The sequence below is a fragment of the Schistocerca cancellata genome, chromosome 8, assembly GCF_023864275.1.
Source record: "Schistocerca cancellata isolate TAMUIC-IGC-003103 chromosome 8, iqSchCanc2.1, whole genome shotgun sequence".
Taxonomy (NCBI): Eukaryota; Metazoa; Arthropoda; class Insecta; order Orthoptera; family Acrididae; genus Schistocerca; species Schistocerca cancellata.
Window position 1 is genome coordinate 426622036 of NC_064633.1, and position 16993 is coordinate 426639028.

At 43.4% G+C, this 16993-nt stretch overlaps 1 protein-coding gene across 1 annotated transcript in view; it reads left to right on the forward strand.

Annotated features, from left to right (window-relative positions):
* LOC126094621 (uncharacterized) overlaps positions 1-16993 on the forward strand; it is a 122045-nt gene that overhangs the window by 100965 nt on the left and 4087 nt on the right. The gene's annotated exons all lie outside the window — the stretch shown is intronic.

A 16993-nucleotide genomic window follows, 5' to 3' on the forward strand; every position in this document is an offset into this window, starting at 1 on the left:
AATGTACATGAAATGTGCTCTAACTAGGAAACCATTCGGAATAGAGCGTATGTTTTCCTCATGACACGTGTGTGTGTGTGTCTGTGGATGAAAACTATTTAAACCGACAAACTCTGGGAGGTTGTAGGGGACATCAGAACAAATGTTTTTCCCTAATGTCATTTTTTCGTATGAGGAGTATTTAAACCGGTAGAGTAAGATTTCTCTGGTGGCAAATTAGTTAAACCAACAAACACTTTTCCATTTTTTAATGACCAAGAGACAACAAATTAACACAACCGAATTTCAATTACAGGATATTTTCAAAAATGCCTCCATTGACACGTAAAAAAAGGTTGCACCGTCGGATCATGTTCTGTCTGACCCGGGCAAAAACCCCAAGAGTATCCTGAATTGTTTCTGTTGCTGCTATTATCCGGGCAACCAGGTCCTCTTCTGATGCAACAGGCTTTGCGTAAACGAGGATGCGCATCTCTCCCTTCACAAAAAAGTCCAGAGGGGACATATCTGGGGATCGAGCAATTCATGGTACAGGACCACCTCTGCAAATCCACGTTTCTGGGAACCGTCGGTCCAGGAATCGACGCACACGACGACTGAAATGTGCTGGCGGCCCGTCATTTTGGAACCACATGCGTACTCTTGTAGGGAGCGCGACGTCTTCCAGCAATTTTGGCAATGCTCTGGCGAGAAAATTGTAATAGTGCCTGCCTTTTAATGGGCTAGGTAGCGGATACGTCCCAATTAAAGAGTCCACAACAACACCGACCCACACATCAACGTAGAACCGCACTTGATGAACGCTAGTAACTGTGGCATGTGGGTTATCCTCACTCCAAACATGCGAATTGTACATGTTGGATACTCCATCACGCCCGAACTTAGCTTCATCGGTAAACAACACAGAGGATGGAAATATAGGATGCATTTCACACTATTCCAGGTACCACTGCCAAAACTGTGTTCTGGGTGGATAATCAACTGGTCCCAGGTTGTGGACACACTGTAAGTGAAATGGACGCAACAATTGCTCTCTGTTCTTACATTCGTCTGATTCGTTCCCATGTTACGTGCAATTGCACGAGTGCTGATTGAAGGAGCCCGCTCCACATGCGTCTTACCGTGCGACGGAGTCTCTGTCCAGGTAATCTGCTAAATGACCCGGTCTCATGCAGACGTTGGTACACAGCAGCAAAGGTCGTATGATGAGGGATATGGCAATTAGGATGTTGTTGTTGATAAACCCGCTGTGCAGCTTTTCCGTTGTGGTGCGTTACTTAGTACGCACCAACCATATCAGTGTACGTTTAAATAATCCTCATAGGAAAAAATGACATTAGAGAAAAATATTTTTTTATGTCCCCTACAACCTCCCAGAGTTTGTTGGTTTAATTACTTTTCACCCTGTATATACAGGATGGTCCATTGATAGTGACCGGGCCAAATATCTCACGAAATAAGCATCAAACGAAAAAACTACAAAGAACGAAACTCGTCTAGCTTGAAGGGGGAAACCTGATGGTGCTATGGTGGCCCGCTAGATGGCGCTGTCATAGGTCAAACGGATATCAACAGCGTTTTTTTTTCAAATAGGAACCCCCATTTTTTATTACATATTCGTGTAGTACGTAAAGAAATATGAATGTTTTAGTTGGATCACTTTTTTCGCTTTGTGATAGATGGCACTGTAATAGTCACAAACGTATAAATACGTGGTATCACGTAACATTCCGCCAGTGCGGACGGTATTTGCTTCGCGATACATTACCCGTGTTAAAATGGACCGTTTACCAATTGCGGAAAAGACCGATATCGTATTGATGTATAGCTATTGTGATCAAAATGCCCAACGGGCGTGTGCTACGTATGCTGCTCGGTATCCTGGACGACATCATCCAAGTGACCGGACTGTTCGCCGTATAGTTACGTTATTTAAGTAAACAGAAAGTGTTCAGCCACATGTGAAACGTCAACCACGACCTGCAACAAATGATGATGCCCAAGTCGGTGTTTAAGCTGCTGTCGCGGCTAATCCGCACATCAGTAGCAGACAATTTGCGCGAGAGTCGGGAATCTCAAACCCGTCGGTGTTGAGAATGCTACATCAACATCGATTGCACCCGTACCATATTTATATGCACCAGTTTGAACGTCGTGTACAGTTCTGCCACTGGGCACAAGAGAAATTACAGGACGATGACAGATTTTTTGCACGCGTTCTATTTAGCGACGAAGCGTCATTCACCAACAGCGATAACGTAAACCAGCATAATATGCACTACTGGGCAACGGAAAATCCATGATGGCTGCGACAAGTGGAACATCAGCGACCTTGGCGGGTTAATGTATGTTGCAGCGTTACGGGAGGAAGGATAATTGGTCCCCTTTTTTTCGATGGCAGTCTACATGGTACAATGTATGCTGATTTCCTAAGTAATGTTCTGTCGATGTTACTACAAGATGTTTCACTGCATGACAGAACGGCGATGTACTTCCAACATGATGGGTGTACGGCGCATAGCTCGCGTGCGGTTGAAGCGGTATTGAATAGCATATTCCATGACAGGTGGATTGGTCGTCGAAGCACCATGCCATGGCCCGCACGTTCACCGGATCTGACGTCCCCGGATTTCTTTCTGTAGGGAAAGTTGAAGGATATTTGTAACCGTGATCCACCGACAACGCCTGACAACATGCGTCAGCGCATTGTCAATACATATGCGAATATTACGGAAGGCGAACTACTCGCCGTTGAGAGGAATATCGTTACACGTATTGCCAAATGCATTGAGGTTGACGTACATAAGTTTGAGCATTTATTCAATTAACGTGGTATTTACAGGTAAGCACGCTGTAACAGCATGCGTTCTCTGAAATGATAAGTTTAGAAAGGTACATTTATCACATTGGAACAACCGAAATAAAATGTTCAAACGTACCAACGTTCTGTATTTTAATTTAAAAAACCTACCAGTTACAAAATTTTCGTATAAAATTGTGAGCCCCTTCGGTGTAAGGAATGACGCTGCCTTTGAAGTGTACCTGGTTGTTGTTGTACCCGTAGTGTCCGTACATCACGGTGTGGCGTAGACGAATTTCTTAAAGTGTCCCCATAACCAAGTCTAGATGATTGATATCTGAGGAACGAGCAAGCCAAGGTGTGGGTCACCCCGACCAATCCAGCGTTCTTAAACCTCTGCGTGAGACGTTCGTACACGTTGTCGTGTCACGAAAGTATGTTGTTGCGCTATCATGCATGAACCACATCATGGTCAGAAGAGATTTCCACCCTCTTGTACTCTTACGGATTTATGGACAGCCTTGCAGGATTCATGGTGTCAGTTTCCTGCAGCCTTCCTACAGACATTAAACGGGTCCATGTCACGTCGTGTTGCAAAACTTTTGCTTGCTGGTTGGGGCCCTACACGATATTAGGCAGGTGTACAAGTTTCTTTGGTTTTTCAGAGTTATTTACCTTACTATTAGTCTGTTAATGTCAATAGGCTTTGGTCCATTTAGAAAAGTGTGTATTTGCAAAATAATATCATTAGCATTATATATATATTCTTCATGTTACATTGTTAGTATCATAGTAGACGACGTTTTCCAAAATGCTGCATTATTTACCCTTTTTGTGAGATTTCCTTCTGGGTGTGTATGACTGGACTTGTTTCGCTTTGTTTGATCCTTTGTCTATACTACACTCCTGGAAATTGAAATAAGAACACCGTGAATTCATTGTCCCAGGAAGGGAAAACTTTATTGACACATTCCTGGGGTCAGATACATCACATGATCACACTGACAGAACCACAGGCACATAGACACAGGCAACAGAGCATGCACAATGTCGGCACTAGTACAGTGTATATCCACCTTTCGCAGCAATGCAGGCTGCTATTCTCCCGTGGAGACGATCGTAGAGATGCTGGATGTAGTCCTGTGGAACGGCTTGCCATGCCATTTCCACCTGGCGCCTCAGTTGGACCAGCGTTCGTGCTGGACGTGCAGACCGCGTGAGACGACGCTTCATCCAGTCCCAAACATGCTCAATGGGGGACAGATCCGGAGATCTTGCTGGCCAGGGTAGTTGACTTACACCTTCTAGAGCACGTTGGGTGGCACGGGATACATGCGGACGTGCATTGTCCTGTTGGAACAGCAAGTTCCCTTGCCGGTCTAGGAATGGTAGAACGATGGGTTCGATGACGGTTTGGATGTACCGTGCACTATTCAGTGTCCCCTCGACGATCACCAGTGGTGTACGGCCGGTGTAGGAGATCGCTCCCCACACCATGATGCCGGGTGTTGGCCCTGTGTGCCTCGGTCGTATGCAGTCCTGATTGTGGCGCTCACCTGCACGGCGCCAAAAACGCATACGACCATCATTGGCACCAAGGCAGAAGCGACTCTCATCGCTGAAGACGACACGTCTCCATTCGTCCCTCCATTCACGCCTGTCGCGACACCACTGGAGGCGGGCTGCACGATGTTGGGGCGTGAGCGGAAGACGGCCTAACGGTGTGCGGGACCGTAGCCCAGTTTCATGGAGACGGTTGCGAATGGTCCTCGCCGATACCCCAGGAGCAACAGTGTCCCTAATTTGCTGGGAAGTGGCGGTGCGGTCCCCTACGGCACTGCGTAGGATCCTACGGTCTTGGCGTGCATCCGTGCGTCCTGCGGTCCGGTCCCAGGTCGACGGGCACGTGCACCTTCCGCCGACCACTGGCGACAACATCGATGTACTGTGGAGACCTCACGCCCCACGTGTTGAGCAATTCGGCGGTACGTCCACCCGGCCTCCCGCATGCCCACTATACGCCCTCGCTCAAAGTCCGTCAACTGCACATACGGTTCACGTCCACGCTGTCGCGGCATGCTACCAGTGTTAAAGACTGCGATGGAGCTCCGTATGCCACGGCGAACTGGCTGACACTGACGGCGGCGGTGCACAAATGCTGCGCAGCTAGCGCCATTCGATGGCTAACACCGCGGTTCCTGGAGTGTCCGCTGTGCCGTGCGTGTGATCATTGCTTGTACAGCCCTCTCGCAGTGTCCGGAGAAAGTATGGTGGGTCTGACACACCGGTGTCAATGTGTTCTTTTTTCCATTTCCAGGAGTGTATTATTTCGTTTTTGGTTTTCTAATGAGAAACTAATTTGACTGTCTGAATTTCTCGAATTTTTGGTCATACTGACATTAGTCGCTAATTTGGTAGTTTGCAGAATCGCTAGCATCAGTTTACAAGCCACGCAAAATGTGAATTTGTGCATAGACTTCAGCTGTTGAACCGTACCTACGCAACCACAACGTGGTTATCCACAACGGATTCCCCAGGCCACTACAATGTGTCCTCTCCCTGTCGCACTATCTGCACACGTATCGAACAAGTTATTCTGTGCTCACTCTACTTCATTTACAACAGTTGTACACAGTGGCGTCCCCCAGCTATCGTGCAGGTGTGATATCGTCACACGAAGCTCTGTCGTAGTTGTCCGAGCACCCACAGCTTTGTGTGAACAATTTTACAGCCGGTTAGAATTGTAACCAGATCTGGTTTGGTCGTGGCAGTTCTTTCATCTGATCTCCCCCCACCCCCCTAAAAAAGGAATCTAGCGAAATGAGACCTGTCAGTTGAGTAACCTGATGTGAACACGTTTCACTATAGCTGACAGATTATACCATACTCTTCAACTTACAAAAACAGACTGCAGCCATACATACATTTAGATCAAGACTGACCACGTCCATGTACACATCACGCCTTCCCAGGCGGGTTACTGGGGTTGCTTGTACACACACACCGCAGCCTACACCAACATGAGCATCGGGTTTGCCTAGCCTAAAATAGTAGCAAGTACATCGGTAATAAATAATTTTAGTATAATGTAGAAAAGAGAGTTGGTAGGTTCACGTATTGCACTGACAGCGCTATCTCCACAACACACTGGCTTCGTAGCTTTTGTTTCAGTCGTTTTCAGACCTAACTTTCATATCTCAAACGAGGCATTTGCCGTCATTAATTGGTGAAAATTTTTATCATCACGATTTAAAAAATCTGTACAACTGTAAGACCTTTCCCTTTGCATCTACATCCACACCCGGCAAGCCATTTTACGGCGTGTGTTGTAAGCCTCCCTGTCAGCTCTCTAATTTTACCTTCATAGTCTTTTCGCGATATATGCGTTAGAGGACTCAATGGTTGACTCTTCTAGGAACTTACGCTGTCTGAATTATAACAGTAAACCACGCCGTGATGCAGAAGGCCTCTTTTGCGGCGTCTGCCACTGAAGTTGGCTGAGTAACCCCGTGACCCTTCCGCGCTTTTAAATCTAAATGAACCTGTAAAGAAACGTGCTGCTGTGTTTTGGATCTTCTCTATTTCTTCCATCAATCCTATTTGGTATGACCACCAGACTGACGAACAACCTAAAGTATTGGTCGAATGAGGGTTTGGTAAGCTGCCTCTTTTGTGGTTGGACTAAATTTCCTAAGCACTCTTCCAGTGAATCTCATTCTGGCATCTGCCTAACATGCGATCAGTTTTATGTTGTCTTTAAATCGCCCTGTACGCATACTCACAGATACTTTATGAATATGACTGCTTTCGGTGATCGTTCCGCAATCGCATAATCATACAGTAATGAGTATATTTGCTCATTTATTCTTAGTACTTTACCTTTGTTTTTGCTGACGAACAATCTGTGCTGCAAGCACTGTTCCTCTGCAGGCCTTCCTGCATCTAGTTACAATTTTCAACTTCAGGAGAATGTTCTGAGGGCAGTTGAGAAAGACGATCCTACATAAACATGTGGTCCAAAGCTCTTCCACAGAACACAGCCCTTGGAATCTATGTCTGGGATAAAAATATATACTCAATTAACCACCGCACAACGATGGCGAAGAGAACAGGGCACCTGTGTCAGCTACTCTCTACACAGTAAAATTCCCCATAGGTTAAAGGGGGAAAGAACTCTGCTTGTCGCTTCCGCTTCCGTCGGCTTCTTAATTTATCTTGAATTATTTTCAAATTCTGTATATATGTATGATGAAGGCAGTAGAATTGTACAGTCTACCAGAAAGTGAAAAACGAAGATTTTACTGAAAAAGAACACAGGCGAAAAAATGCAATAAATGCAATATCTGGAAAAACTGAAGTAGATTACAGTATGAGAATCACAAGAGAAATCCAAGACAGGAACTATAATCTTTTCCAGAAGAACTACATCCCTGGACATGGAGACAGACTTAGAGAGTCCATTTTTCCGCAGAATATTCCATGTGGCCTAGCTGATCATCATCACCTATTGGTAACTACTGCGCTTGCCGGACTGAGAAGTATAGACATCCCATAAAGAAGACAAATTACTTTAGCCATCGAAATATATTGTATCAGCAACAAAGGAAGTGCACTCATAAACAAATTGCCAACGTTTCCGTGTAAAATATCAACTTACTTATAGATCTGTGAAACTGCCTAAATTATAGAGCTGATCAAGTTCTTCGCCTTTTGTTACCAAGCCCGAATAGCGATTCATCCCTTCCAACAACGGTGCAGAAGAAAATTTCGTCGTTAAATCGTTTTCCTTTCAATTTACTCTGCTTTTTCTTTGATCGCGGCTTTACAGCGATGGCGTTCCATCTTTAAGGAGTTCCGCATCTCTAAATTCAATTACCTCTACATAATCCAGAAGATCAGTCGCCGAGTCGGACGCTAATCAGAAACATCAAAGAGCTCTTCCCGTCGTATTTTCTTAGGGGACGAGGTAGTTCTTGGAAAGTGTGGCGAATTTTGTTTTAGGTCGTCAAAAATTAGCTTTAGAGTTTGCGTTTTCTCCTCAACTGCTGTTGTATTTGTATGCGAGCAACTTTTCCGCTCATAAATGAGAAATTACAGTCTCTTTTGAATCGGGAACAGACTACAATGTAATAATGACTGAACATAATGGAAGCATGATTTTTCTGGAAAGCAAATATACCGATGTGAATATCGTACACTTCGTATATTTTATGCAAGTATTCATTTTACTAGTGGAATTTATCTACGAATGTCGACGTGTAAGCTGAAACTAGCCTCGGGCCACGGTTCCAGCTGAAAATCTGTCTTGGGCGCAGAAGCTGAAAAGTTGGGCAATTAAAGTAATGGTCGACATTCAACTTTTCCAGTGCATGATTTGCTATGAGACTGTTAATTCTGTGGAGTGCACAGCAGTATGAATAACGAGCACCAGCAATTATGCTATATATCTCTGCTGCAGACGTTTTAATAAACAACGGACAAAGTTCCAGAAAAGCTCACTATAACACTAAAATCGTCACATTTGGGGAAAACAACTAATTCGTATTCCGCCCAACGACCGACTTTTGTAAAAAAGAAAAAAAAGTGCGTAGTACATTCAATGAGAAATTATAAGTGGACGTTCAGTAAAGTAGTTCTGGGTCGAAAGATTTGTACAAATCTTTTGGAAACAATACTGCAGTCAGTCTGAATAAAATCAAAGCTAAGATAAACATGATACGAAGTAAAATACGTGAATGCTGTTGGAATCTAGAAAAATGATCTCCTAAGAGTAAAATGTACTGAAGCGCCTCATGATGAGCTATTTCATAACTGTGTGTAATAGTGAATGTGAAACAGTTAAATTCTGTAGTAGTCTAGGCGGTCCCTATTGGTGTTTCTGAATCCCTGTAGGTCTGTTGACGTAAGTAAACAAAAAAAAAAGGTAAGATGCTCCTTTAGTGAAAAGAAGTTTCGTGTAGTTTTGACAGTTATATGCAAATATCTACCTCGTTTCTCTTACGATATTCTTAAAACCAGTTATTTAATTTCTTTAATGAAGAATCAAAGTTCTACAATTTTAATTTATTAAGCTTTAGAATATTAGCAGATACAGTCTGAGAGGGATGTCAGGCTTTTCTGTAACTAATTTATCCTTCTTTTTTCTTAACTCTTTATTATTGTTCTTGAAAATTTCAGACGTTAGACTAACATTAAGCTTTCTCTGTCTGTTGCTTGCGGGTTTCCAAAACTGAGGTCTGACGATGGCGCGGCCATTTTACTAAATGCACAATTCATTTACGCCATACACAGTCTACACAGGAAGGAAATTTCAGGTACACATGACGTATTTCACGCTGTACAAAAGTAGTGTACCTCACAGGCAAACGTATCTTCTTCATTTCTTACTTGGCGGCAGGCGTTACAAGAATATCTTACTGTATATTTATCAAGAAACTGTTTGTTTGATAGCTTGCAGAATGACTATACATTTCAGGTCAACAAATTTCGTAAACAGCGTATCAAGTATTCTCCGAATCGCAACTTTCTATATCATAAAAATTACATTTTCTTCTCTCAGACATTGGAATCACTTGTTGACACGATAACTATAGAGTCAGTTTTCATAGACTGTTTGTAAATAATGATCAGTTTTATCAGGAAATGGTTATTTTTAAATAATATTGTTCAGAATCATCTGATGGTTATTTTTTAAATAATATTGTTCAGAACTCTCTTTTTTTGCGATAAGAGTGTTTTACAGTTGTGGTAGTGAGGGCTTGACCCAAAAAAGGATTGAAATAGGGCGCAATGCAGCACTGAGCTATTGACTTACGTAATGCAGAGTGGTTATAATTTTAATTGTTGAGGAATCACTGAAAAAAATCGACAGTTTGTTTTATGATTTCCATATTTGCGTCGTGTAATTTTTTCCTCTCTCTTACTATATATAAGTTTCTAAAAGCACTGTAATAAGAAACAGCAGATCCATACCAGTGTATGCAAGTACCTTCACTTGCAGATTAGTATTCATATGATGGAACTGGCAGCCAAGTTTCAAAGATCTTTTTTATTTTTCTATAATATGTTCAAAAATGGTTCAAATGGCTCTGAGCACTATTGGACTTAACTGCTGAGATCATCAGTCCCCTAGAACTTATAACTGCTTAAACCCAACTAACCCAAGGACATCACACACATCTGTGCCCGAGGCAGGATTCGAACCTGCGACGGTAGCGGCCGCGCGGCTCCAGACTGTAGCGCCTAGAACCGCTCGGCCACTGCGGAGCATCACATACTAACAAAGTCGTAGGGTGGGAGCTTGTTCGGTGCACATACGAATGAGCTTCATTGTTGTTCAGTCACTGACAGACGAAACAGACGAAACTGAACGACCTAGCGAATGCCAGCATCACCACCATGAATTAACTGAAAAAGAAATCTACATGTGCTTCTACATCTACATCTACACCCATACCCCGCAAACCTGTGTAAAGAGCGTGGGAGAGGTTGCTTCTCACTGTATTAGTTATTAGATCCTCTTCCTGTTCCATTGATGTATGGAGCAGGGGAAGAATGATTGCTTAAAAGTCTCTCTGTGCGCTATAGTTGCTATCATTACGGGAAAAATTCTAGCATATTGCTAGATTCATCATTTAAAGCTGATTCTTGAAACTTTGTAAGCAGGATTTCTCGGGATAGTTTGCGTCCATCTTCACGCGTCTGGCAGTTCAGTTTTTTCAGCATCTCTGTGACCTTCTCCTATTTGTCAAACAACCCTGTTACTACTTATGATGCCCTTTTTGTATCCGTTAAATATTCACTGTTAATCTAATTAGGTACAGTTCCCACACACTTGAGCAGTGTTCTAACATTGGTCGCATGTGTGTTTAGTAAACAATCTCCTTAGAAGACTGATAGCATTTGCCTTCTATTCTAACAAGTAACCAATGTGTCACCTGTTTTACCTACGACTGAGCCCATGTTATTGTTACGTTTCACATCCTAAAAATTGTTGCACCCATATGTGTCAGTTGACCGAATCCAATCGCAACTCACTAATATTCTTAGCCATAGGATACTATATTTTTTTCATTTCGTGGAATGACATACCTGAACATTTAAAGCAACTAGCCAGTCCTTACATGGCTTTGAAGCCTTATCAAGATCTGATTAGATATTTGTGCAGCTTTTCAGATAATTACGTCGTCATAGATAAACGCACTATATGTGAAAATTCTGTCAGCAACGTGAATAATGTGCAAAACGAACAGTAAGGCGCCTAAGTTACTTCTACATCCGTCTATGATTCTCCATTCAAGATAATATGCTGCATCCTCCCTGCTACTAAATCGTCAAACCAGTCAAAAAGTTTTTTTGATACTTCGTCGGTCGTACTTTAGATAATAAGCGTGTGCGAAGGTCGCGTATTATTTGATTTTTTTTATTGCTGCTTGCGCTCTGCAGACATCTGCTTTAGAAGCCGTCTATGGCGAATTGCGGTGGATCGTCTTTAGACGATACAATACATCGAGAGTGCTTAAAGATATGGAGATATACTTTAAACGGGAGTCAAATATATCATTATTTTCGACTTTCTTTTTTGGAGTCTCTGGTAATGTGAATGTAAGGTGTTAATGTGAGCAGAGCTTTTCCGACTGTTTCTCTATGAATGTAGCTGGAAGTGAGGTGAGACCGGAAGCCATGTTTAGATGGGCTACACATTCATAGAAAGACAGTGACGATTCTCTATAACAGTAACATTCTCTCTGGACGCTGACGCGTTCCACAGGCCAGCGTCAACGCAAACGCCTCCCTCGAGCGATGGGCGAGGCGTCACATTCCACGCCTCGGCACACAAAGGCCGCTCGAAATTATTAAACTACCTGTTTGACACGGCGGCCCTTATTAAACTCCGACGAAACGACGGGGGCGCGGGCGTAATAGCTTCTGTTGTCTTCGGGTCGTAAGCTCCCTCTACAACGTTTTTCAGCTCTTCCAGGAACTAAACTTTTCCGACGTCACCAGTAAATCATTATTTCTACACTCGAAGTTTATGTCTTTCTAGAGGGCGCCAATCACGGATGATTTCCAAGTCGTTAAAAATTTTAGTTTGATAAATGCCATCAATATGACGATATATTTCTTTTAAATGTGAATGCAGTGACAGAGCAATATTACAGTCATTACCGCTTTCGGCTAAGCGTTGGCCACCGTGAGAATATTTACATCATTTGGCGAACAAATACCATGAACTCTGAAGATAGTCACTGCATGGCCGAAATGAGTAATAATTGTAATCATATTCTGTGTATTTAACATGAAAAAGACAACCACTCTGCTTCATAGAATGGAGATTTATCAATATAGCTATAACAAAAACACATCACCGTTTGCTAGAGAGACAAATTTGTCGAAAGTAAAATAAAATTGTACGTAGCTGAGGAAAGAGATAATGAAGTATAATTCTGTTATTCGTAGATTCAAAGAAACCGAAAACGCTTGTAACCAACCATGCCGGAAATTCGGTAACACTGTCTTACTTGCTTAGTTCGATGACTCTAACATCAACACAAAAGGCGTTTTTGCGTAGTTGCTTATAGAAAAATAAAAGAGAAAGTTGTGTCGAAGTAGATACGTTCAGATTACTAGTATATGTATTTTTTTTCGCAATCCCCATAGGAACGTAATTGAAGAGTGCCCTACGTCATTTTCATTTCAGAAAATTAAACGGGGAAAAAATGTGTAAATCTTCGTACAATCATAAAAACTCAAAAATTTCACCGCAGTTTTATCAATACCTTGTGTACAGGTGCTAAAATCGGTTTACGATCTACTTGAATGAGTAGAATTTATTGAACAGCCTGTGGTGAAAACAGATGCTTGTTTTACGACACGTCCTTATGTTTTTGTCCCAGTTATCTTCACAGCATTCCAGTGCTGAATGAATTGTTCATCTTCCGAGGTCACACAAGAGTCCACCTGAAGACGCGTTACACCTAATCATAAATCGCCCAAGAAACTATTTTTCATAGCTGATGTTAAACATAGACACAGATTCATGTCGTTTGGTATCATTACCAAAAAATACAGTGAATCGACATTATGGGCGACTATTATATCAGCAGTAAAAGCCCACCTGGCAACATCGAAACTTGGCAAAGTGACAAAAATATTTAGTGCACTGGAGGAGTTGACCACGGGTCGTATGTGGTACTCACCGTGTGCAGTGTCAGTTTGCTGACAGTATGCAGTACATTACATCATCTCCGCTCCACATTACCTTTGCTGCACTTAATAGACACCTTCGAAAAACAGAGAGGCTTCGCATTGAGCACATAACTTGGCGGACGATGTCCTGTGAAAACATTGCATTCTGAGGACGCCGTTATAAAGGGTTTTGATAAAGACCAGATCCTGCAGATAGTGCAAGAACTAAGGCCATTCTATTTCTCACCTCATTTGCAATTTGTGCTAGGTATTCTGCCTTTCACATAGGCGTGTTATTCACAGATGAATAGAAGAAAGACGCGGTGGTCATTAGAATCAGAGCACAAAAAGAAATATCAGATCGGGGAAGGAAGTATGCTGTTCAGTGTCCAAGGGAATCAATTTCGGAAGCAAACGCCTCAATGGCGCCACTGCCCTAAGGACGCCAGCAGCCTACTGTGATTCGTATTTGAAATATTGCAAAATAGCTGTAAGCTTCTTCCGCCGTACTATGTAATGTTCTTTAGAATGTTTACTGAAATGGTGAAACTAATTAACCAGCTCCAGTGCACCACGTTAAAGAACTTCAGTGAACACTACCCCTAGCTGTGCGAAGTGAACCGTACCTCCAGCGCGATTGAGACGCAGCACATCTTCCGTGTTCATACCTGAGCACAGCCAGTTACCGACTTCCGAGAACATTGGATACCTGGAGTAGGACTCCTGCGTCGTATGCAATTTGGCGTAATTTAACGCTCTTTGAAATTTTACTTTGGAGGCATCTGAAGAACGAAGTGTATACTCTATTATAGTTTGTGTCTTAGCTAACCGTATTGCCCGAAACAGTTATGTGAAGTAACTGTAATCTCGTTGAGTGTGTAGAATTGTAGAATTTTTAACACTGAAGAATTTTTAACATTGTGCAGCCCTGTCAACAACTGTGATAACTGAACGTGTAACACGTCAGCCTCAGTTGCAAATAGAAGCCAAACTTTAATCAGGTTTCAGCCAAAATAATTTGGCCTCCTGCAGAAGCGAGTGACGCTAAACTACTGCATGCCCAATTTCCAGTGCAGCTCTCGCGGCCTACCGACCTCGTCCTCGCAGTGGGGCCTACTGTTTCCCTTCAGCCCAAGTAATGTAAATTATGACTACAGTACTGGCCATTAAAATTGCTACACCACGAAGATGACGAGCTACAGACGCGAAATTTAACCGACAGGGAGAAGATGCCGTGATATGCAAATGATTAGCTTATCAGAGCATTCACACAAGGTTGACGCCGGTGGCGACACCTACAACGTGCTGACATGAGGAAAGTTTCCAACCAATTTCTCATACACAAACAGCAGTTGACCGGCGTGGGCTGGTGAAACGTTGTTGTGATGCCTCGTGTAAGGAGGAGAAATGCGTACCATCACGTTTCCGACTTTGATAAAGCTCGGATTGTAGCCTATCGCGATTGCGGTTTATCGTATCGCGACATTGCTGCTCGCGTTGCTCGAGATCCAATGACTGTTAGCAGAATGTGGAATCGGTGGGTTCAGGAGGGTAATACGGAACGCCGTGCTGGATCCCAACGGCCTCGTATCACTAGCAGTCGCGATGAAAGGCATCTTATCCACATGGCTGTAACGGATCGTGCAGCCACGTCTCGATCCCTGAGTCAACAGATGGGGACGTTTGCAAGACAACAACCGTCTGCACGAACAGTTCAACGACGTTTGCAGCAGCATGTACTATCAGATCGGAGACCGTGGCAGCGGTTACACTTGACGCTGCATCACAGACAGGAGCGCCTGCGATGGTGTACTCAACGACGAACCTGGGTGAACAAATGGTAAAACGTCATTTTTTTCGGATGAATCCAGGTTCTGTTTACAGCATCATGATGGTCGCATCCGTGTTTGGCGACATTGCGGTGAACGCACATTATAAGCGTGTATTCGTCATCGCTATACTGGCGTATCACCCGACGTGATGGTATGGGGTGCCATTGGTTACACGTCTCGGTCACCTCTTGTTCGCATTGACGGCACTTTGAACAGTGGACGTTACATTTGAGATGTGTTACGACCCGTGGCTGTACCCTTCATTCGATCCCTGCGAAACTCTACATTTCAGCAGGATAATGCACGACCGCAAGTTGCAGGTCCTTTACGGGCCTTTCTGGATACAGATAATGTCCGACTACTGCCCTGGCCAGCACAGTCTCCAGATCTCTCACCAACTGAAAACGTCTGGTCAATGGTGGCCGAGCAACTGGCTCGTCGCAATACGCCAGTCGCTACCCTTGATGAACTGTGGTATCGTGTTGAAGCTGCATGGGCAGCTGTACCTGTACACGCCATCCAAACTCTGTTTGACTCAATGACCAGGTGTATCAAGGCCGTTACTACTGCCAAAGGTAGTTGTTCTGGGTACTGATTTCTCAGGATCTATGCGCCCAAATTGCGTGAAAACGTAATCACATGTCAGTTCTAGTATAATATATTTGTGCAATGAATACCCGTTTATCATCTGCCTTTCTTCTTGGTGTAGTAATTTTAATGGCCAGTAGTGTAGTTACCCCGTGCTACAGTTTTATACTTGACATGGCCAAACTTTGGCATGCAATAGTTTAGTGTCACTCGCTTCTGAGGAAGGCCAAATTATTTTGGCGGAAAGCTGGGTAAAGTTTGCTTTCTATTTGCAACTGAGGCTGACGTGTTACATGTTTGAGTACAATTGTCTTAGTGGCGAGTCCTCTTTCGAAAGGAATCGGCCCGATGACCAGGAAAGACGTGTCTGGAAACGACCCGGATAGCGGTGTGGTACCAAACGGCTGTCCCCCACCATCTGGCCCAGCAACCAGAAGTGCCATTTCTCTTCATAACAGGACTCCTTTCGTCGTTATCCGAGACACACTTACAGCACAGCTGTACGTTGACCATATTGTACGCCCTTCATGGCAAGCCGTCCTGGGTCTATATTTCAGCAAGATGATACCCCTCTGCACACGCCGAGGGCGTCCACTGCTTAAAGTGTGCCTGCCACACGCTACCTTATCATGCACTGTCGCCGGATCTCTCCCCAATAGAGAACGTTTGGAGCATTATAGGCAGTTCCCTCCAACCGGCTCGGAAATTTGACGTTCTAATGCACCAGTTGGACAGAACTTGGCACGATATCCCTCAGGGGGACATCCAACAACTGTGTCAATACCAAGCTGAATAGCTGCCTGCATAAGGACCAGAGATGGACTAACACTTAAAAGAGTTGCTCAAGTTTTGAAGCTCTTTCTGAATACATCATCAAATTTTTCTGAAGTTTTAATCAGTTGTTTGCCTGCGCATGTACATCACATCGTCTGTTTCCGTCCCATTCGGACACTTATTCGTGGTGATTTTCGTCTTATTGTGAATAATCCTGGCACTGTGTACGGAGTTAGAAGGTTACTGCTGTCAAGGCATTAAGACCTTAGCAAGGATCAGTGCAGACTGTGTAAACGTTGCTAATTTATTTGAACATTCTTTAAATACAATTTGCACGTAGCTGTATTAATTTATTCTCATAATCTAATGCGGTCTATTGCGCTACTGCATACATGATATCCGAGTACTTTGTTACAGATAATGTTTGGTAGACATGATATCACGTCTCGAGGAAACTGGTTTTGAAGTAGAGTAATAGTAATAATTCTATGTGGTTGAACGCCTGATGCAAGTATTTCTATTGGATACAACTTAAGTTACCTAAACCTGTCCCAATAACCATACGGTGGAAGAGAATCTTAACGTGGAATCCGAACAATATGTCGTTCCTTGCAAATCTTCACGTCACTGTAATTTTCGCTGGTCCATCTTGGCTGCGATCCCACGACCTTTCAGTTTTTAAGCATGCGCTTTACCACTAGACCACAAAAGCCAACTAAATGTGGGGTATTAATTGGTGCAATGTAGGTCGTTGCATACCGGAGTTTATCTTAGAATTCGGGCTTAAAAGCTCAACAGTATCTTGTTTGGA